This window comes from Podarcis vaucheri, assembly GCF_965113315.1.
Source record: "Podarcis vaucheri genome assembly, chromosome: 9".
In the NCBI taxonomy this organism is placed as follows: domain Eukaryota; kingdom Metazoa; phylum Chordata; class Lepidosauria; order Squamata; family Lacertidae; genus Podarcis; species Podarcis vaucheri.
The window spans coordinates 27,933,744-27,954,283 of NC_138767.1; positions in this window are offsets into that span (position 1 = coordinate 27,933,744).

Below are 20,540 nucleotides of genomic sequence, written 5' to 3' on the forward strand. Positions count from 1 at the left end.
TTAAAAATAATTTAAATCAATAAACAAAACCCATATTGAAACACATGCCAACATCCTACACGTCTAGCACAGAATGGACCTATGGTTAAGTGCCATTAACACCAAAGTGAGATGGAATTGGCTGCTCAGCCTAAGGCAGAAATAGTGACCTACCTTGCTAAATGCAGTCCAGCAACCACCTAAGGTTGACCATCTATCAGATGCTTGAAAACCACTCTGTTCTTTCAGTTCCAGATGAGCCAAAATGTATTGCTTTGATACAGTTTCATATGTACATCTATTTTTCCACATTTACTGTAATAATATGCTTCCTTCCAAAGGAGTCCAGGGTGGCAAACAAATGGGTGTACTCTTGAGAATAGTGATGGGAGATTCAGTTGGCCTATCTCATCACCTAAGAATGATATAATTTTAAACCTTTGCCAGACTACAACAGGACATTTTGAAGTGATGTTTTTTGGTGCCATCTTCTGGTGTGAAGTGCTCCTTTGAGATAGATGATAGATAGATAGATGATAGATAGATAGATAGATAGATAGATAGATAGATAGATAGATGATAGATAGATAGATAGATAGATGATAGATAGAAATACATGTGCATATAACAAACATTTGCTTCGGGAGATGTTATAGGACATGATTACAGGAACAATACAAAATACAAATCCTTACTAATTAGGGTGTATAAAACAGATAAAATGTTTACTAAAAACAGAAAGAATGATAAAACTGCCTAATTCTATAAAATAGATTTATGTTGATTGGGTGCAAAATGTATAAGAGTCACAAGAAGTACTTAATGTAAGATACCCTCTTGTTATACCCTTTGAGCCCCAAAACAACCATGTCATTCATTCAATAAATGAATCTTCTAGATTGGCCCTGTGTTTTGCTTTTGAAAAATAGCTAGACTGCAGTTTGTTTGGGGAAAATGACTAGTACAACCCTTCAGCAAATCACATCTACATGACTTTGGAATGTGGTATATTTTATATCTGCATGCTACCCTATATAATAAAATGCTTAGCATGTAATGGAAAAGAGCTAGCCTTCTTGACAGCATGCTAGCTCTCTATATGTGGGGAAGTGTTTTTGTTTTTTTACACTGCCAATAATGGATTCCCAAATGTGTGGTCTCCTCACCTGTGATCTGAAATGGTAACATATAGTTTGGTGCTGTAGATTTTGTATGCTTCTAGTTTTATTGTATTGTTCTTATGGCAATTGTTTTAAACCACCTGGAAATTTTCAAGGGTGCTGTATAAATGATGTTTGTTAAAAAAAAAAAAAGAGCCAAGCTGTCAATATGTGCTTTCCTGGATATGTGGTTCAGCCTTAAAATTAAAAAGGCTGGGCAATATCAGTGTTCTATCACAACATGGGTCTCCATCTAGACCATTGGCTTGCATAGTACCATCTATTTGGTCTTCCAGAAGAAAGGATAGGTTACTATGACCGGATGCAAACAGTTTGCCATATGTCACTTACCCCTCCATCATAATCAGTGGGGCAATAAAAACAAATTCAACCTGAGTTTCACTATGTCGCCAGTCAGAAATGATTTCTGAAAAAAGGAAAGGCTAGCAATCTTAGAGAATTCGTACTCAGTAATGATGTCTCTGGCTTCACTAAGCACCTATTGGATATCATATCCAACTTAACTTTCTGAATTATGGTTGGCTGAGAAAAAGATACATATATATGAAGAACAGGATGAAACAGATAGATTACTGAGGTTCCGGTGCAGGTGCTCTAGGTACTCCACTGGGAAAAGAAAACATAGTAGTGTACTCCGTAGCCAATTCATTCTGCAGAACAGATGGCACATCCCTTTGCTTTGCTCATTCTCTCCACCACTTTATGACTCATTATGTCATAACTCATGCCATAGCTTCTGGATTTAGTTTGGCTGCGCAAAACAGAATATTTCATTCTATCTAAATAGTATAGCAAACATGTTGTGCCAAGGGAACAAATTGGGCTAGATCTTCAGCTTGTTGCGATGGGCATAGATCCATTGAAGTCAACAGAGCTATGTTGATTTACACAGATGAGAATGTGGTCCAACAATGATATGTTGCTTGAATGCAGATGGATTCCTGCTGGGTTTTTTCCCAACTAGGCGTTGACTGCTTCCAATATAACCATCACCAAGTTCTGAAAGGTTGTAAAAAAGAAACTCATGTGCTCTTCGAGGTAAGGCACACGGCTGTGCACACTGGTGACAGCACAAAGGAGATCTTAAAGATGACTTCTCAAAAAGCATTTGAAAATTCACAATACACTTTTTGACCGAGAGATCTTAATTCCAAGAACTACACACCATAGTAACAGCTGGTATTTCTGGCATTAGGACCAGCTGAAGACACCAGTGACATTGATTTATTCATCTTGTACATTCCATTTGATTGTATGGTATGTGTTGTGTTTTTATTTATTTATTCTTCCTATTTCTAGCCCAGCCTTCCTCCCAAAGGAGTCCAGGGTGCTTGTACAGCATCATAAATACAACTATTACAGAAATTAAAACAAAACAAAAAATTACACCAGGGAGGTGGTGTGAATTTTTGTAATCTATCTCCATCAGCCCCAGTCCTATGCAGTTGCTTTCATTTCACTTCTAGAGATCAAGCTTGCTTTCTCACCATAAGCACATAAGGAGAGCTTATTCCTTATTGGCAGCTATAATGACGTCTCTGGGATCTGCTGGCCAAGTGGATATGATGGTAGATTCATGCCCATATGTCTGATCACTGAAAGCAGAGTGCAGTCATATAAGCTCAGGGTGTTTTGTTTTTATTTTATTTTATTTTATTTTATCTTATCTTATCTTATCTTATCTTATCTTATCTTATCTTATCTTATCTTATCTTATTTTATGGAATGTTAAAGAGCTAGTGGAGCTCTGGCACTTTCTACCCATGATTTGATGGAAGGAAGGAAGAGAATATACTTTTATGCATCAAAGGTCAGAAGCTATAACTTATTTTTGTGTTGGGGACGAGTAATGAAATCTACTTGGACTTGAGGCTGCTTCTCTTCAGTACACTACATGTTCCAATGAATTAGTAAGAGAAAATAAAATCAGCTGCATAGTATATTCTTTCACCCTTCTTCCTGCCATAAAAGGCAGCAGTCAATTGCTTTTCAGATTAAAAAAAGAAACATGTTTTTTAAATAAATCACTAGAATGTAAAATGGCCTGTCCTGATCAAGTGTCATCAATGCATGAGGTTTACATTCTTTGAAGAACAGCATGGGACGAATATAAAGCCCAAACTTTGTATGAGTAGAGTCAACACTCCTTGAAAATTTAAACATATGGTCAAATCTTTTTTTCCCAACCTCTTATCTAAATTGAGAACTGAACACTCTCAGCATATGCCAAAGCTCTGCAAGTTCTCTAAAGCAAACACAGAGGTCCACATACATTGAGGATTCTCATGGTGTACTGTGACTGGGAAATGGTCCAGTTGCTAAAAGTGATTTACAAAGCCAGGGATCCTTATTTTGAAGAAAAGAACGGGCGGGGGCAGGGGCAAGATCTGTGTGTGTTTGGGGCTCCATGTGCACACTAAAACCCTGGTTCCATATTGAAGAAACTGAGATAGTATTCATATTCACTATGGTTGCTCTGGGTACTTTTAAGGAAGAGAGTTCCAAGCTCATTAATTCAGACCTAAGGTATAACATTATTTCAGTAATGCTTACACCTACCCTGTAGGCAGTTCTATATTACTATCCTCACACTGAAGATGGATTACTGAAACATAGTGACATGCTTAGGGCTTTTCCTTGTGAGTTCACTGCAAAGCTAAAACCTGACCCAGGGGCTTCCAGCTCATAGCTTAGAATCCTAACCACTGTTCTGCATGTGCTCTCAATTGACATTAGTATAATGAGGGCTCTATTATACACCGATGCACTGTTCCCCTGCCGTGGCAGGTTTCCGTAGTGATCTGTTTGCATATTTATCTCACTTTGTGCATTCTGCGTCGGAGGAGGCAACCAGCTTGAAGCAGTTAATTTAATTACAAATAAATTAGCAGAATTGAAAAATAGCAACATTTCCACATTCCCCTGGCTACTGCAACAACAAGAACAGCAGGAAATAATCCAGAAGCTACTTATGGCCTTTGAATCTAGCTCCTCATAATTAAAATTATCAAGCTCTGCACAGGGATTTCATTTTCCCACATCTAATCAGAAGGTTCCTGTTATATGTATTTAACCCCTAGAGTGCTTTCCCGAGCAATAGCTCAGCACCCTGATTCAGCACAATTCCTTTCAGCATTCAAGTTAGCTGACCAAGGAAAGAGAAATGCTTTTGACTTTCTGAACCGGGTCTTCAGTTGTGAGGCCCATTTGAAGCTTAGATTAGTTCTCTTGCTTTATTTATAAATTAAAGTAATTCTTCTTGTCCGCTTGCCTGGAGCTGTATCTACCATTCTTGTTACCTTAAGCTGCAATCCTATGCAAACCTACCAAGGAATAAGTTCTATTGAAATCAGAGAGTAAATATGCAAAGGTTAGCGTTGTTCATACATGTAGTTGCATAATGTGTGGAATACGGTGGAGTGGTTGGAGTAAAGATTAGGAACCCATGGCCCTGCAGATGTTGTTCGACTTCCTACTTGCATCAGCCTTGGCCAACATGTTCAATGGCCAGAGGTGGTAGGAGTTGTAGGCCATCAGTATCTGGAGGGCCATAGGTTCCTCACCCTATCAGAGTGCTGGATTGAAATCCCCGCTCAGACATGAAGTCCACTGTCTGTTACTGTCTTTCTACCTCACAGGGTTGTTACAAGGATAAAAAGGTGGTGGTGACTATAGTGGAGAGGACCATATGCACTGCCTTTGTAAGAAACTTGGTTAAATGCAATACATGAACATTATTAGACACAATGTCTGCTACTTTAGTACCAAATGTTTAGTTATACCATAGTGGAAATTAATCCTTAAATTACTTCCAACTGTCAGGCCTTCAGTCAGAAACACAATACTGTATTATAAAGAAGATAAAGAGCCTCTCAGCTTCACTCATCTTGTCAAAATCAGCTGAATTCCATCAAAATCCCTCATATCCCCCCAATAAGATATATTTGTGTTTGCTTTAAGATAAAATCTGAAGCAATACTAATCTTAACTAGATTCACCCAAATTTCTCCAGAGTTTAGAATTTTCTCTTGTTCCCACAAATGTCATTGATACCTTTGGAATTTTCCACTGCTTCATGTCTTTAATGCACACACAATTTGTCACAGAGTTGTGCCACCAAACAAAGCAAATTTGAAGTGGTTGACTGTATCAAAGTCATACATATCACAGATATTAGACACTAAATTTATTTGGTTGGTTTTTTTTTTAATGTTCCACCTTTTCTCGAAGGAGCTCAAGGTAGCATATATGGGTCATTCGTTCTTTCCCTCAATCAACCTTGTGGGTTAGGTTAAGCTGAGAGACTTTGAAGGGCTCAAGGTCACTCAGCTTCATGGCTGAGTAGGGATTTGAGCCTTGGTCTGCCATGGCATAGTCCAACATTCTAACCAACCACTATGACAAGGTGGCTCTTGAAATGTTCCCATTTCTGTTTCTTTCTACTTGTTTCCTCATCCCTCCTGTCTCGGTGCCCATTCTTTGATCAATACCATTCATTAAGGAAGGTGGGGTGGAATAAATAAGCTGGGCAAAGTTATGAGATGTTCATGTAACTTATCATGAAAGGCACTTTGAGATGCAAGGGAGAAGTGAGGGAATTACTAATAAGATGCAAACACCTTGAAAATGTGACTGGGATTAGATGAATACATTAGAATAATCACCATCCAAGAATATTTAGAAATTCCTCTTGTTTTTACTCAGGCCAAAAAGCAGTAGCCTCCTCCATTCCAACAGACACACATATAGTTTCTATGCTTTTTTCCTCCTCCCAAAAGAGAACATTTACAAGTAGCAATGTTATATAACGACATGAGAAGACAAGGCAAGATAAAGTGTATCATTTTTCCAAAATATATCCATGGAGAAACAATTTTATTTTAATCATTTTTCAAAACCAAAGTCCCAGGCAAGAAGCCAAGGACAAGAATAGCCTACTTTTTTCTTTTCTTTAAAAGGAAATGTAGTTCTTCAGAGCTGCAAAGAGAAGAAGAACATATTAAGTATAACATATTAGTCATTCAATTCATTTATGAATCACATATGTAAACACATTCATATAGTTTGTTTGTTTTTTAAAAAGTTAAAACAATTTCAACTATAAAAACATTTTTTGAAAAAAACAACAACCCACAATTAAAAATATAAAAACAGTTTAAAACATCAACAGCACATCTATAAAATTAATTCAAATCTAAAACAGGTACCAACCATGATGCCTATCTTAGAAAGCTTGTGGAAAGAGGAATGTCTTTAGCAGGTACCATAAATAAAATAGAGAAGGTATCTAATATGCAATGGGTACTTTCAGTAAAGTTATCATCATCATCACTAATTAGATTTGTATACTGCCCTATACTCATAGGTCTTAGACCAAGCCACAACACAAAGTTACAAAATAAAAGTCCAAAAGACATAATAAAAATAATTAAAGCAATTAAGAATATGAATGTATAAAAACTAATAAAAAAGTGCATTGGCTAGTCAGTTGGAAATTGGGCCATGTCAAAAATGGTAGGTTTCACAGAAGGGCTGCATTCACACATAGAATCTGTTGTCTTAGATTTACTGGTTACAGTATAATGCTAGTGCTTCTGTCCCAATTTCTAATGAACCTTTTATACATCTCAAGCATATCTCAGAAATAAAGGATGGCAATTTCCCCTTATTCAGTTCTGTCTGACCTCTCCCTAATCTTAACAAAACGTCTTCATACTGGAACCTGGGATTTGACTGTACAGATTCTGGACAGTCCAAGGATTTTCTCCCTGAATGCCAGATTCTGGTTGGTTTTTTAAAAATGTTATATGCTTCAATCAAGGGGAGAAAAAGCAGGGGAAACAGGCTGAATTTCCTTAGAAGGGAGTGATTGAGAATTTAGTTGGTCATTTCCCCCTTCCAAGTGGAAAATTAACTCACAGCTCGTGGAGTTCCTTGTTCTCATGAGCTAGAGAAAACTGAGAGTTGGTGGCAGCAGTAAGTTAGCTAAGCATGTCTTTCACAGTCCATTCTTATTGGAATTCACAAAGATTGAATACTTTTAAGCACCTCTGAAAAGTCCTGATGAATTGAGTATTAAGCTGTGCATTACTGCTCTTTGTTGTGTAGGTGTATACAAATACTATTTTTAAAATGGATGAACACATTCACATTCTGTATCTTTGGAATTTTCTTGGGAGTCTGGCTATGGAGGCTGTTATAAGAAGCTCCTGCATTTCAGAACTTACCACTACACCAATACTGACCCATCAGTTTGTTAGCCAGTACACAGCACTCTGTCAGCTTGACTTACAATAATTAACATTACACCATAGTGATAATAATTCATGCCGTTCAGTAATACTAATCAGTAATGATTTTTTTATTTTATCAATTTCGCCAAGAGCAACTGTCACATCCTGCCTTGGGACCTATTACAAAATGCCTATGCTATCTCATCTCTCTGCTAAACGGAGCTGAAATGCTAGCCCAAATTAGTTTCTGATTGAAGCAGATATCTCCCATTTGACATGCCCCAACTGGAAAAAGATCTCCTTATAGCAGGAAATTGGGGGAAGAGCTTAGTATGGCTTAATCCCATATTCAAGATTCTCTTCCAGAGTATATATGGGTAATTTTTGTAGTTTTATTTTATTTTTATCTTAAGCTGTAGCAATTACGTCACTAAAAATTGAGTTTGCTTCCTCTTTCCTACCAAATCTTCGAGGTGGATTCAGAATGCAATTTGGGACTTAACCAGCATGCATTCTGTTAGTCCTGGTTCAGAGCTGATAGCCCATTTAAGCGGACTGCTGAAATGGATGCTTAGAGTGAGAGGGCAGAATTGTACCTTTTGCCCTCTTCTCCACCCCCACACATTGTCTGGAAGATGTGACAAGGGCCTAACTGCATATACTCCAACACATGTATGCTCTGAAGGTCTGGCATGTAAAAATTGCATCATCAGAGCATGTATGTGTTGGAGTGTACATGCATAGACATGTATCTTCTAATCAGCTAATGTTGGGTGAAGTAGGGCCAGAATATGTGATTCTTGCCTCACTCACACATTTATTTCTACACAATTTGAGCCCCCAAAAAGGGATGCCGCCTTATAGTGAGACAGACCTTTGGTCCATCTAGCTCAATATTATCTAATCTGACTGGAATTGTTTCTCCAGTGTTTCAGACTGACTGCTCTTTCAGCCAGCAGGAGATGTTGGAGATTGAACATAGAACCTTTCTCATGCAAAGCAGATGGCCTACCATTGAGGTAACTCTCTTTCTACACAGCCTTAGTTTGTGAAGGTCTGAGACCTGTGAGCCTAAATTTCATCTAAGTGACCTATCCGTACGTACATTATGCATAGAACTTACTTGAAAATGGGTATCTCTGTGCTGAAACTACTATTATCAAAAACAAAAACAAAACACCCAGCACAAACAATGGAAATATAATATAAATAACAACATCAAGAAAGCAAATGACCAGTTTCATCCTGCTCAGATTTCTATCCACATAATCCCGCCAGGACTGCAAAAATGCTACTTTTAATACTCTGTCACCTGTGTAAATATAAAAGATTTATTACTATTTACCTTTTCTAAATCAAAGCTGTTTTACTAGCAACTGTGCTTCATAGTCTTGGAAGAATAATGATTCTTTGTAAACTAAAATAATGGATATTCCCACTTTGATTGCCAACTTTATGATAGCAGAATTGATTCACATCACACCAAGGGGGCAGAAAACAACAACAGAAAAGCAAAACAAAAGCAATTAAAAATGAATTTTGTGTGCCTGATGGCTTAAAAACCCTGTGACCAATAGCAATAATACAAACAAACAGTTACAAAAGGGAAGCCTAATCTAATACACTCTCCTGTTAGTGCCTCGGGCCTACAGTGAATTTTCAGAGCAATATAATCGTGAGTTTTATGAACCTTCAGTTCATAACAAAATTAGGAGTTGACTATTTGTTACTGCCCATGAAGAGAGGGAGGCAGGCAAAATCAATGTGCAGTTCTCCCCTTATTTTAAGAACCCAGCTTGTAGAAAGAAATGTAATCTTAGCAGAAAAATCCAGGAACCCTGAGTCTTCTGTATAATGGTGGCAGGCATCAAAAGTGTTCTCTGAGTAGGTGTTTGGCGGGAAGCAGCTTAGAAGAAAACACCAACAGAGACTTGAAACTGAGAGCAGCCATCACTGTGGCTTTAGAAATGGTTGCGAAGTGTAACTAGGGAAAAATGGTTTGATCCTCACTTCAGTCCCTTGTGCCATGGTTTTTAAAAGTCTGTGGCAGCAAATTTCATTTTGATTTGATGAGGCCTCAGTTTCAAAAGATATTTGCTATTTTAACCCCGCGTTACTTTGCTTTGTTCTTAAAGATGAGGAGACCAATTAAGAACAAGCATGTTATTGAACCAAAATATAATTGGAGAATGTGTAAGAATATGCACTCTTGGATCTGGAGAGCTCTTGCTATAAACCAGGTTCTTTCAGCATAACTTTATAACCTGTTAATCTAAAACTGCCTCCAAGCAAGTCTACAAATAAGGATGGGATGGGCTGAGAGGCTGGTTTCATCCCACTTTGTTGTTCCTTGTACTCAGTTATAGGTCCATACTGTTCCATTCCATGTTGTGCTGTTGTATCCTGTTGTTTTCATTTTGTGCACATTCTTCATGTAAGACACACCCTTTTCAATAAGTTCACCAGGAAAATCCATTTTTTCTACATACCTCTTACATAAAATAATAAACACACTTTTGCATTGAAAATACATTGCAAAATGAAAAGTGTGTAATCCAGCCACAAGTAGTGTTCTGATCCACAAATAAGTTTGAGAGTATTGAATTGGGCCATTAAGCAAATTCCTTCCTCAACCCTACCTACAAAAAGATACTATGACTGCATGGGAGATAACTAGATAACTATGACACTCTACATGTAAGAAAGGTTATGCTTACAATTGCTGTCCAGTGGCATTCCTATTCCATTTGGTGAGTTCTGTCCTGCATTCTAAATACAACCCTCTCTTTCAGAAGAACCTAAGAGCCTGCTGGATTAGGCCAATGGCCAATCTAGTTCAGCATCCTGATCTCACAATGGCCAACCAGATGACTGTGGGAAACCAGCAAGCAGGACATAAGCACAAGGGCCCAGGGAGGCAGAGCACAGCCATCATGGCTAGCAACCATCAATAGCCCTCTTCACCAAGAATGTGTCTAATCATTCATATATATATATATATATATATATATATATATATATATATATATATTATTAGTTTTACAAAAAAAAAATTTAAGACAATACTAACATATAAAAAGACATACAAACATGTATAATTTCATAAACAAGTTTTCATGAACTTCGTTTCTCAGACTTCCCCATACCTCCCCTTTCTGCATCCCAATGCCCAAAGTTTTTCAGCAACTTCTAACAATTCTGTCAAAGGTATGTCTTACTAGCATTTCTTTCAATCTAATATTATCTCGCTGTAACCCTTTCATTCTAAAAGCCTTGACATTTTACCCTTCATCAAGTTTGTAACAGTCCTTAAGATAAATTTTAAATTTCTTCCAGTTTTCTTCCGCCGTCTCTTTCCCCTGGTCGCGGATTCTGCCGGTCATCTCCGCCAGTGTCATATAGTCCATCACTTTCATCTGCCATTCTTCCAGAGTGGGTAGATCTTGTGTCTTCCAATACTTTGCGATGAGTATTCTTGCTGCTGTCGTAGCATACATAAAGAAATTCCTATCTTTCTTAAGAATGTGTCTAATCTTCTCCCTGTGATCTTTCTGAGAGCCAGCATGGTGTGGTAATTAAGAGCGGTGGACTCGTAAGCTGGTGAACCAGGTTCACTTCCCTGCTCCTCCACATGCAGCTGCTGGGTGACCTTGGGCTAGTCACACTTCTCTCTGATGTCTCTCAGCCCCACTCACCTCACAGAGTGTTTGTTGTGGGGCAGGAGGGGAAAGGAGATTGTTAGTCGCTTTGAGACTCTTTAGGGTAGTGATAAAGCGGGATATCAAATCCAAACTCTTCTTCTTCTGCTGCTGCTGTTGCTGCTTGGACCCCCCTCCTCTGTGACGGCTATTTACATTCTCTAAAATGTGTGCATCGAGTGCATTCTTACAATGAACTCTTCTTATTTTAGCATGACCCCGGGAGATATGCTCCTCCCAAGAGCTTAACGCATATTAAAAGTTCCACCTTATACCATGCACTGTGCTTCAAAATACGCCACGATGCCGGAAATTGAAATGTGAAAGAAGGCTTATATATAAGTATATAATATAAAAAACCAGGCTCATTTTACAAGTAAATAGACATCAAATGAACCATATAATTTACTGTGGTTTAACAATACATTAACTTTAAAAACATACCTCTGTGAGCAGCATTTGTTTTCCTGTTCTAACAGTGGAGAGAAATGTTAGATTCAAAATGTTTGTGGAGGAAAGTGTATGGGGTGAAAATGTACTGTTTGAGAGTTGTTCCTAAACCTGACATTCATTCAACTGCTTGATTAATAATTTCCCTTGCACTTTGCTGCAGTACTGCTAACTCAGTCATTTTCTAATGGGAAAATCTATGGACAAATTGATGAACGTTGACGACATGTTAGGCTCTGCTATTAGTATGCTGGTGCATTGGAAGAATAATTCAGGATATTGTATTTAAAGCTGAAATAATGTGGGAAATACTAAACAGGCTTGCAACCAGCTTCATTTACCTGTGTCCAGCTGGAAAACATAGGGCATTTTCAGTGAGGATAGAACTTAGGTTCTATGATGGGTAATCAGAGTTTCAGTGCATGGGAAGACCTGCAGGTTAATGTGAATGATTTCTTTTTTTAAAAAAATAATATTTATTACTTTTAAACCTTACAAAAAGGAAAGAAGAGAAAAAAAAGAAGAAAAGAAGAAAAAAGAAGAAAAAACATACAGTACAATATATAAACAATACACAACATTAACACATTAAACAAAACAAAAGCAAAAACAGTTCAAAAAACACACATCATACCATCTCAATATCCTCTCTTTCATTCCCTTGTTTCATCGACCTCCTTTCACCTCCCTTTTTGTATTCCATTTCTATTAATTGTTTCAGCAAATCCTTTCTATCTTTCTCTATTTTCTGTCATATGATTATCTTAACATATTTTAACCTTATTTTCCATTAAAACTATAATACTTATTTATACTTAATTCCTTAAAACATTTCTACTAAAGCCATATAATTTCCTTCCAACATTTTTCTAACATTCATTAATTTTACATTATTTCCATATATAGATCATAGAATCATAGAATCATAGAGTTGGAACCACATTATTTACAATTAATTTAGCCTTTTGTTCAGAGTATATTGCACCTATACCATTTTCAAAGCCTTGGCCTACCCCCATCCCATGTAGATTCTTTTTCATAACCACCAAAGAGGAATTCAAACAAATAGCCAGCACATGTAGACACAAAGTCAGAAAAGCTAAAGCACAGAATGAACTCAGGCTTGCTAGAGAGGTTAAAAGCAACAAAAAAGGCTTTTATGGGTATGTCCGTAGCAAAAGGAAGAACAAAGAAACAGTGGGGTCACTCAGAGGAGAAGATGGTGAAATGCAACAGGGGACACAGAAAGGGCTGAACTCCTCAATGCCTTCTTTGCCTCAGTCTTCTCCGATAAAGAAAACAATGCCCGACCTGAAGAATTTGGAGCAAATGATTCAGCAGAGGAACACAGCCCAGAATAACTAAGGAGATAGTACAAGAATACTTGGCTAGTTTAGATGTATTCAAGTCTCCAGGGCCAGACGAACTGCATCCAAGAGTATTAAAAGAACTGGCAGATGTGATCTTTGAGAATTCCTGGAGAACAGGCGAAGTCCCGGCAGACTGGAGGAGGGCAAATGTTGTCCCTATTTTCAAAAAGGGGGAAAGAGAGAACCCAAATCATTATTGCCCAGTCAGTGTGACATCAATACCAGGGAAGATTCTGGAGCAGATCATTAAGCAAACAGTCTGTGAGCACCTAGAAAGGAATGCTGTGATCACCAATAGTCAGCATGGATTTCTGAAAAATAAGTCATTTCAGACTAACCTGATCTCGTTTTTTGACAGAATTACAAGCCTGGTAGATGAAGGGAACGCAGTGGATGTAGCCTACCTTGATTTCAGCAAGGCATTCAACAAGGTGCCCCATGATATTCTTGTAAAGAAGCTGGTAAAATGCGGTCTTGACTATGGTACCACTCAGAGGATTTGTAACTGGCGGACTGACCAAACCCAAAGGGTGCTCATCAATGGTTCCTCTTCATCCTGGAGAAGAGTGACTAGTGGGGTGCCACAGGGTTCTGTCTTGGGCCCGGTCTTATTCAACATCTTTATCAACGACTTGGATGATGGACTCAAGGGCATCCTGATCAAATTTGCAGATGACACCAAACTGGGAGGGGTGGCTAACACCACAGAGGACAGGATCACACTTCAAAACGACCTTGACAGATAAGAGAACTGGGCCAAAACAAACAAGATGAACTTTAACAGGGAGAAATGTAAAGTATTGCACTTGGGCAAAAAAAATGAGAGGCACAAATACAAGATGGGTGACACCTGGCTTGAGAGCAGTACATGTGAAAATGATCTAGGAGTCTTGGTTGACCACAAACTTGACATAAGCCAACAGTGTGATGCGGCAGCTAAAATAGCCAATGCAATTCTGGGCTGCATCAATAGGAGTATAGCATCTAGATCAAGGGAAGCAATAGTGCCACTGTATTCTGCTCTGGTCAGACCTCACCTGGAGTACTGTGTCCAGTTCTGGGCACCACAGTTCAAAAAGGACACTGACAAACTGGAACATGTCCAGAGGAGGGCAACCAAAATGGTCAAAGGCCTGGAAACGATGCCTTATGAGGAACGGCTAAGGGAGCTGGGCATGTTTAGCCTGGAGAAGAGGAGGTTAAGGGGTGATATGATAGCCATGTTCAAATATATAAAAGGATGTCATATAGAGGAGGGAGAAAGGTTGTTTTCTGCTGCTCCAGAGAAGCGGACACGGAGCAATGGATCCAAACTACAAGAAAGAAGATTCCACCTAAACTTTAGGAAGAACTTCCTGACAGTAAGAGCTGTTCGACAGTGAAATTTGCTGCCAAGGAGTGTGGTGGAGTCTCCTTTTTTGGAGGTCTTTAAGCAGAGGCTTGACAACCATATGTCAGGAGTGCTCTGATGGTGTTTCCTGCTTGGCAGGGGGTTGGACTCGATGGCCCTTGTGGTCTATTCCAACTCTATGATTCTATGATTCAATTGTAGGAATGCCTACAAGATAGCAGATCATCTGCCCCTACATCTGACTTTTGTTTCTCTCTCTCTCTCACACACACACACACACACACACACCAACATTTCTCCGATGAAAATAGAGACGTCCCATTCCATAATGATAATTTTACTATTTATACCCCACACATCTTACTGGGTTGCCCCAGCCACTCTGGGCAGCTTCCAGCATATATAAAAACATAATAAAACATTAAACATTAAAATCTTCCGTATACAGGATTGCCTTCAGATGGCTCGGGGGTTGGATAACTCCATACTCTCCAACATTTTTCCAATGAAAATAGGGACACCTGAAGGAAAAGTGGGACATTCCAGGATCAAATCAGAAACCGGGATGGCTTCTCTAAATCAGGGGCGTCCCTGGACTTGGAGGGTCTGCACATATATCTACCCACCAGACTTCTCTCTTTATTGGGAGGGGAGTATAGTAATTACCTTCCAAAACTCTGATGGTTATTTATTTTCTTTCAAAACCACAGAAGTGTTCCCAAATATCCCCTCATCACTTGCTCCCCTTGAAGAGACATCAACTGACTATTAATTAGTGATCCTCCTAGTGAAGGATATTGTCAGCCATTCGCTCTAACAATATGTAGCAGCCTTGACTGCCCTTGCTGTTGCCACCAATAAAATGTAGAAATACATAGGTAATGCAACATGTCTAGTGGTTGTGTTTCACACACAGTAAAAGCAACATTCTTCCTATCTTTAAATACTGATATGAGTATTTAAGGAGTGCATAAGGAGTGATAAGGAGTGCAAAATTATGGTCGATCTCTCCCCCCCTTTATGCATTTATAATGCCATTGTTTTGTTGACAGTTTAAGGTATCTATCAGCTCATTACTACCAGCAAGACAGGTGTCTCGCCCATCTGCTGTGGTGGATGGTGTGTGCAGCTATTAACAGTACCTCCCTCCTATTATTTCCAAATATCTGAATGAGATCCTCTCTGATTAAAATGTGCAATTTATAGAGAACATTGCTCTGCCAGACTGCTGTGGCTAAGAACAAGCTCTCATTGTTTTGAGGCAGCTTCCAGACTGCTAAAGGCATATTTTATGTTCCAGTACTTATGGTCACAAATGAGGAGGGATGAAACAATCTACAAATTAATAAGTACCTACCTCTGCACACAGATATAAACACAACTGAGCATATGCACAGGAGGGGGATTAAGGGGGAAATATCCCCACACTTTTGCCTCTGGCGAGGCCACAGTTCTACTGCAGTAGAAGAGGAACAGGTGGGGGGGGGAGTGATTGACTGCTCGAAACTGAAATTCTGCACAGGTATGGCATGATAAAAAATCTCACTGGAATGCCTGGATATGGCAGTGTGCTATTCTGATGGTTCTGCCATTGCACTGGCATACTGTGATGGCCATTGTTGCTGGTCCCTCCACTGAGCCGCCTGTGTCCCACTCCCCAAGATGCTCTTGAGGTTTGGGCAAACCTCTGAGATGCTACGGAATATGGGATGGAGGACTATATCAGGTAAGAGGATCTTGTCAAAACTGGGGAACTTAACTTGTGCTGTTGGAAGCACTTGCAATCTAAGTCATACCAATTCAAATAGCATTCAAAAAGAGAGCTATGCAACCATGGGGAAGCTGAACAACATACCACACACAGGGCTGCTGCTGAGGAGTACTCTTCCTTGCACTGTGAATTTTTGGCCCCTGTTGGCTGATGGAGGCTAAGTTGTGCTGTGACAATTTCTGTATATGGATTAGTATTGCTATACAGTGGTACCTCGGGTTACATTGCTATACAGTGGTACCTCGGGTTACATACGCTTCAGGTTACAGACTCCGCTAACCCAGAAATAGTACCTTGGGTTAATAACTTTGCTTCAGATGAGAACAGAAATCATGCTCTGGCAGTGGGAGGCCCCATTAGCTAAAGTGGTGCTTCAGGTTAAGAACAGTTTCAGGTTAAGAACGGACCTCCGGAACGAATTAAGTACTTAACCCGAGGTACCACTGTACATTATGGGGAAGAGAAGACAGTACTTCACACAGTGATGATAACTTTTGCAACAGTCCCACATTGTACACAGATAATTTAGCATTGCGATTGAAGACAGATCCAATAACTCTTTACTTGACATATGTAATAAAACTTAACTTTGCGTATAGTAGTGCTGTGATTGAAACATTTTTTCCTGATTCTACCGAACTCATTCAACTTTAGGTATCAATGAACAATGCTGGCCTAATATCTTTTGCTGCCTGAAGCAGAGACCAAATGTTGCCTTCCCAACTTAGGGGAAATACATTAAAAACTGTATGCTAAACTAATATCATGAAATGTTTTGTCTAGAAGCTTCCCTGAAATAGTTAAACTTGCTCAGGCAGATGTATGTGGGAACCTAATAATCAACAGAATCCTACCACCAATACAATACAGATCTAGTTAAAATTCAACTCAAAATCTGATCTAAAATTTAAATTGGAATTTAAATCATAATATGGGCATAACTCTTCCCTATAAATATTAATGAATTGTCTTATAGGAAAACAAAATTAATCTAATAAGTTCTGTTTTTCTCTTTTTAAAACCACCTAATTTAGTCACGGATCATAGGTTAATTTCACATTTGTAATGAACTCACAAAACTGCATTAATTGAAGAGTTCATTTATTTTAGGCCACTTAGCTGAAAATAATAATGAGAGCAAATGACTTAAGCAGCTGATTTAGGTACCATTGTAATGCCAAAAAAGCCAAGAGAATATGCCCATAGTCCAAGAACTTCCAGAGTTTCATACAGAATCTAATACTATTATTTCCTGAAAGTATTTCCAATTGAGCAAAACATACGGTACATACACTGAAACCTCAAACAATACAAGACCATGAGTGCTGTGAGGGTTGATGGGTTTGTTTGTTTTTTTACAACTTCCTCTTCTTCTAAACTAGCAATGAGGGATGGGGAAGAAATCTGATTCAGTTTGAATTTAAAAGAAAACGTACCTAATTCATACTTTTTGAAATGATATGCAAACTGAGAAGCAACTCTCCTTCAAAATCCACTTGTTTGTGTTTTGTTGGTTGGTGGCAGCCATTTTCGGACAGAAACTATGTAATAATAATAATAATAATAATAATAATAATAATAATAATAAGAAGAAGAAGAAGAAGAAGAAGAAGAAGAAGAAGAAATAATAATAATAATAAACTATGTAGGGAGGGAAGGAGGGATGGAGCTTGAAGAAATTAGGGAACAGGAAAGTTCAGATAAATCAGTTTTTCCTTTGTTTCTCTTGTGCCAGTTGGCTGAAGCCATTTCCAATAAACCTTGGAGAGAAGTGTGAGAGAGTATGGGCAAATCATGGTTTAGAAATTTTCCCATAGGGAGGAATGGAAATTGGCAGTTTGTTTTGCAAACACTCGCCTAATGAACATTTTCCTGGGAATCCATGGTGTTCGGAAAGTGAGATCTGCATGTACAAGAAAATGCACTGAAAAGTCTTATTATGTCTTCTTCTTTTAAAAAACCTGCACAAAATTAGATGTAACAGACCTTTGACTGTGTTCCAGCAAAACAGAAATGGGATGGAAGTTGGGTACTGGCTTCAATGTGTACAGGGAGCTTTAAAGAAATCCAGATAGATTATGGCTTCTTTATTCTCTTCCAAGACCAAAGTACTTTTCTACATGCGCATGGAACCTTTACACTCAAGGAACATTTTCCCTCATGAAAGAATGGGGGCCATGTTGAGATTTAAGTTGTGCCCAATGTTTTTACCCACAAGAGTCCAATAAACTGCATCATATCAATTCCACTCTGCTCCACAACTTTTGAAAATCCTGGTGTTTACTTTGCAGACTTTACAATGTGACTACAACTTTTACAATGAAAACTGGAGCATGAAAGCTACAGAGTTCACATTACCTTATTTGTAGTAGCATTAATTCCAGATTCCCACTCATTTGAAAGGCTTGGCAAGTGTAATTTTGTCATTTCAAGATAATAAAGCAGTCAAAGGTTGGGAAATGGTACATTTTAGTTCACAGGGGCACAGTCTTAAAATTAATAGTCATTATGTCATGTTGCTGCTTCCCCCCCTTTTTTTGAATAGGAGTTGAAACTGTGGGGAAGTATTGTAAAACGTTCCAAACTGGAAGGCAAGAAAAAAAGTCATTGGTGATTCAGTTATTTCCTACTGAACGAGAAGAAAAGAAAGCATACATTTCACCATTTTGATGAACGGCAGTCGACAGGCCTCACAGTCTGCAGGATACAGGAAATCAAGGGCAGAATATGCATTGTGTATTCATCACTCATTGTCCATTAAAATGTTAAATAATATTGCAGTGCCTCAGAATGCCTAGCACACATGAAAGGTATTGTCTTTGGACTTAATCACACTCAGTACAAATCTTTCCTCTCAGGGGGGGAGATGGGGCTTAAATTGCAATGTAAAACAAATTTCCTGTAGCTTATCAGGAAAGGATACAAAGAGCTATATAAAGGTCAGTCGGTGGGCTCTTTGATGTGGAATGATAACAGAGGCAGAGAAGCTCACATGAAAAGAAAAATCCCCACAGGCAGGGAGAGGATCCTGGAAGGATGACCTCAAGTTCAAGTTCATACTGGCAAGGTGGGCATGTGTGCTCACACATACGTAAACCCTCACTATAAAAAGAACCTCTCCATTTGGTAGTGTGCTATCCCCCACAATTGCACATGCTGCTCATATTTTAGCTCTGTCCCCAGGCCCATAGTGAGGAAGCCTAAGGGTGCAAGAGATTGGGGATAAGAGAATTAATGGGAAACACCAATAAGTTACACATTAAATAGGCTTACATTTTTTAATAGGGTGACCCCATGGGAATCTCAGCTGGGATGAGCATCTTGGGATGATTCTGTTGGCTGATTCCTGTTTCAGTCAGGCTCAGCTGGCGTTAAGTCCCCAAATAAATATCCTAAATAAAAATACTTCAAAAAGCAACATGAGAGCTGAAACTTCAGATAAGGAAAGTGGAATCACCCTGAGGGCCCTAATATATCTCTACGAACCTTTCCCTGGGCAGAGAGCCCAAGAGGATATGTGAGTACAGCCTAGCAATACAATAAAGTGGTACCTCGGGTTACAGACGCTTCAGGTTACAGACTCCACTAACCCAGAAATAGTACCTCGGGTTAAGAACTTTGCTTCAAGATGAGAACAGAAATTGCTCGTCAGCAGCACGGTGGCAGCAGGACGCCCCATTAGCTAAAGTGGTACCTCTGGTTAAGAACAGTTTCAGGTTAAGAATGGACCTCCAGAATGAATTATGTTCTTAACCCGAGGTATCACTGTCTGTGCTCTCTATGTTGCATGTCACCCCAATCTCTGAGTGGTGTGAGATTCCAGGGGTTGCAGGAGCTTACCCATGGTTTGTTTCCTTTGCAATGAGGTACAGAGGAGACAGTAGCGTCTTTATTATATATGGTTTATTTACACATATCTACAACCTGAGCCTATGATGGAACGGTTCACAGCACTAACACCCCAAGTGGGTCTTGCTTCTCACATGGCTATAGCCTTGGATTCCAACAGAAACCAGGCATAGCTCTGTCTCCCAGCTACCCAGCCTGCAGCCGGCCAGCTTCCAGCTTCTAGCTCACATAACCCCAACTCTGGCCTTTGTCTTGCTACCAGCAAGTTGAGGGCACAGAGCCACTTCCTTTGTTGCCTTAGTGGCCCACACTTAGTGGGTCATCACCTCACCAGGAAGCTAGGCTGGTTATGCCAGGAATTGAATCCATGCTGGATTCAGGAATTAGAAGGGGATTCAAGCATGCAGCCTACCATTGCCCCTCCTAACTCATAGCAATAGCAATAGCAATCATACAGGAACTGAAAGATTGCTTTTGCTGCAGCGTGGACTGGCATAAAATAAGAAATGGAATAATTTGTTTTTGCCTTACACTGACCCTAGAAGCGTTCCCATCAGATATAATATAGTGTAATAATTTTTTTAATCACCACCTCAAAATCCACATCCAATTATAACTGGAAAAACAATGCTCTTGTTAATATTTTAAGGGCTGGTTG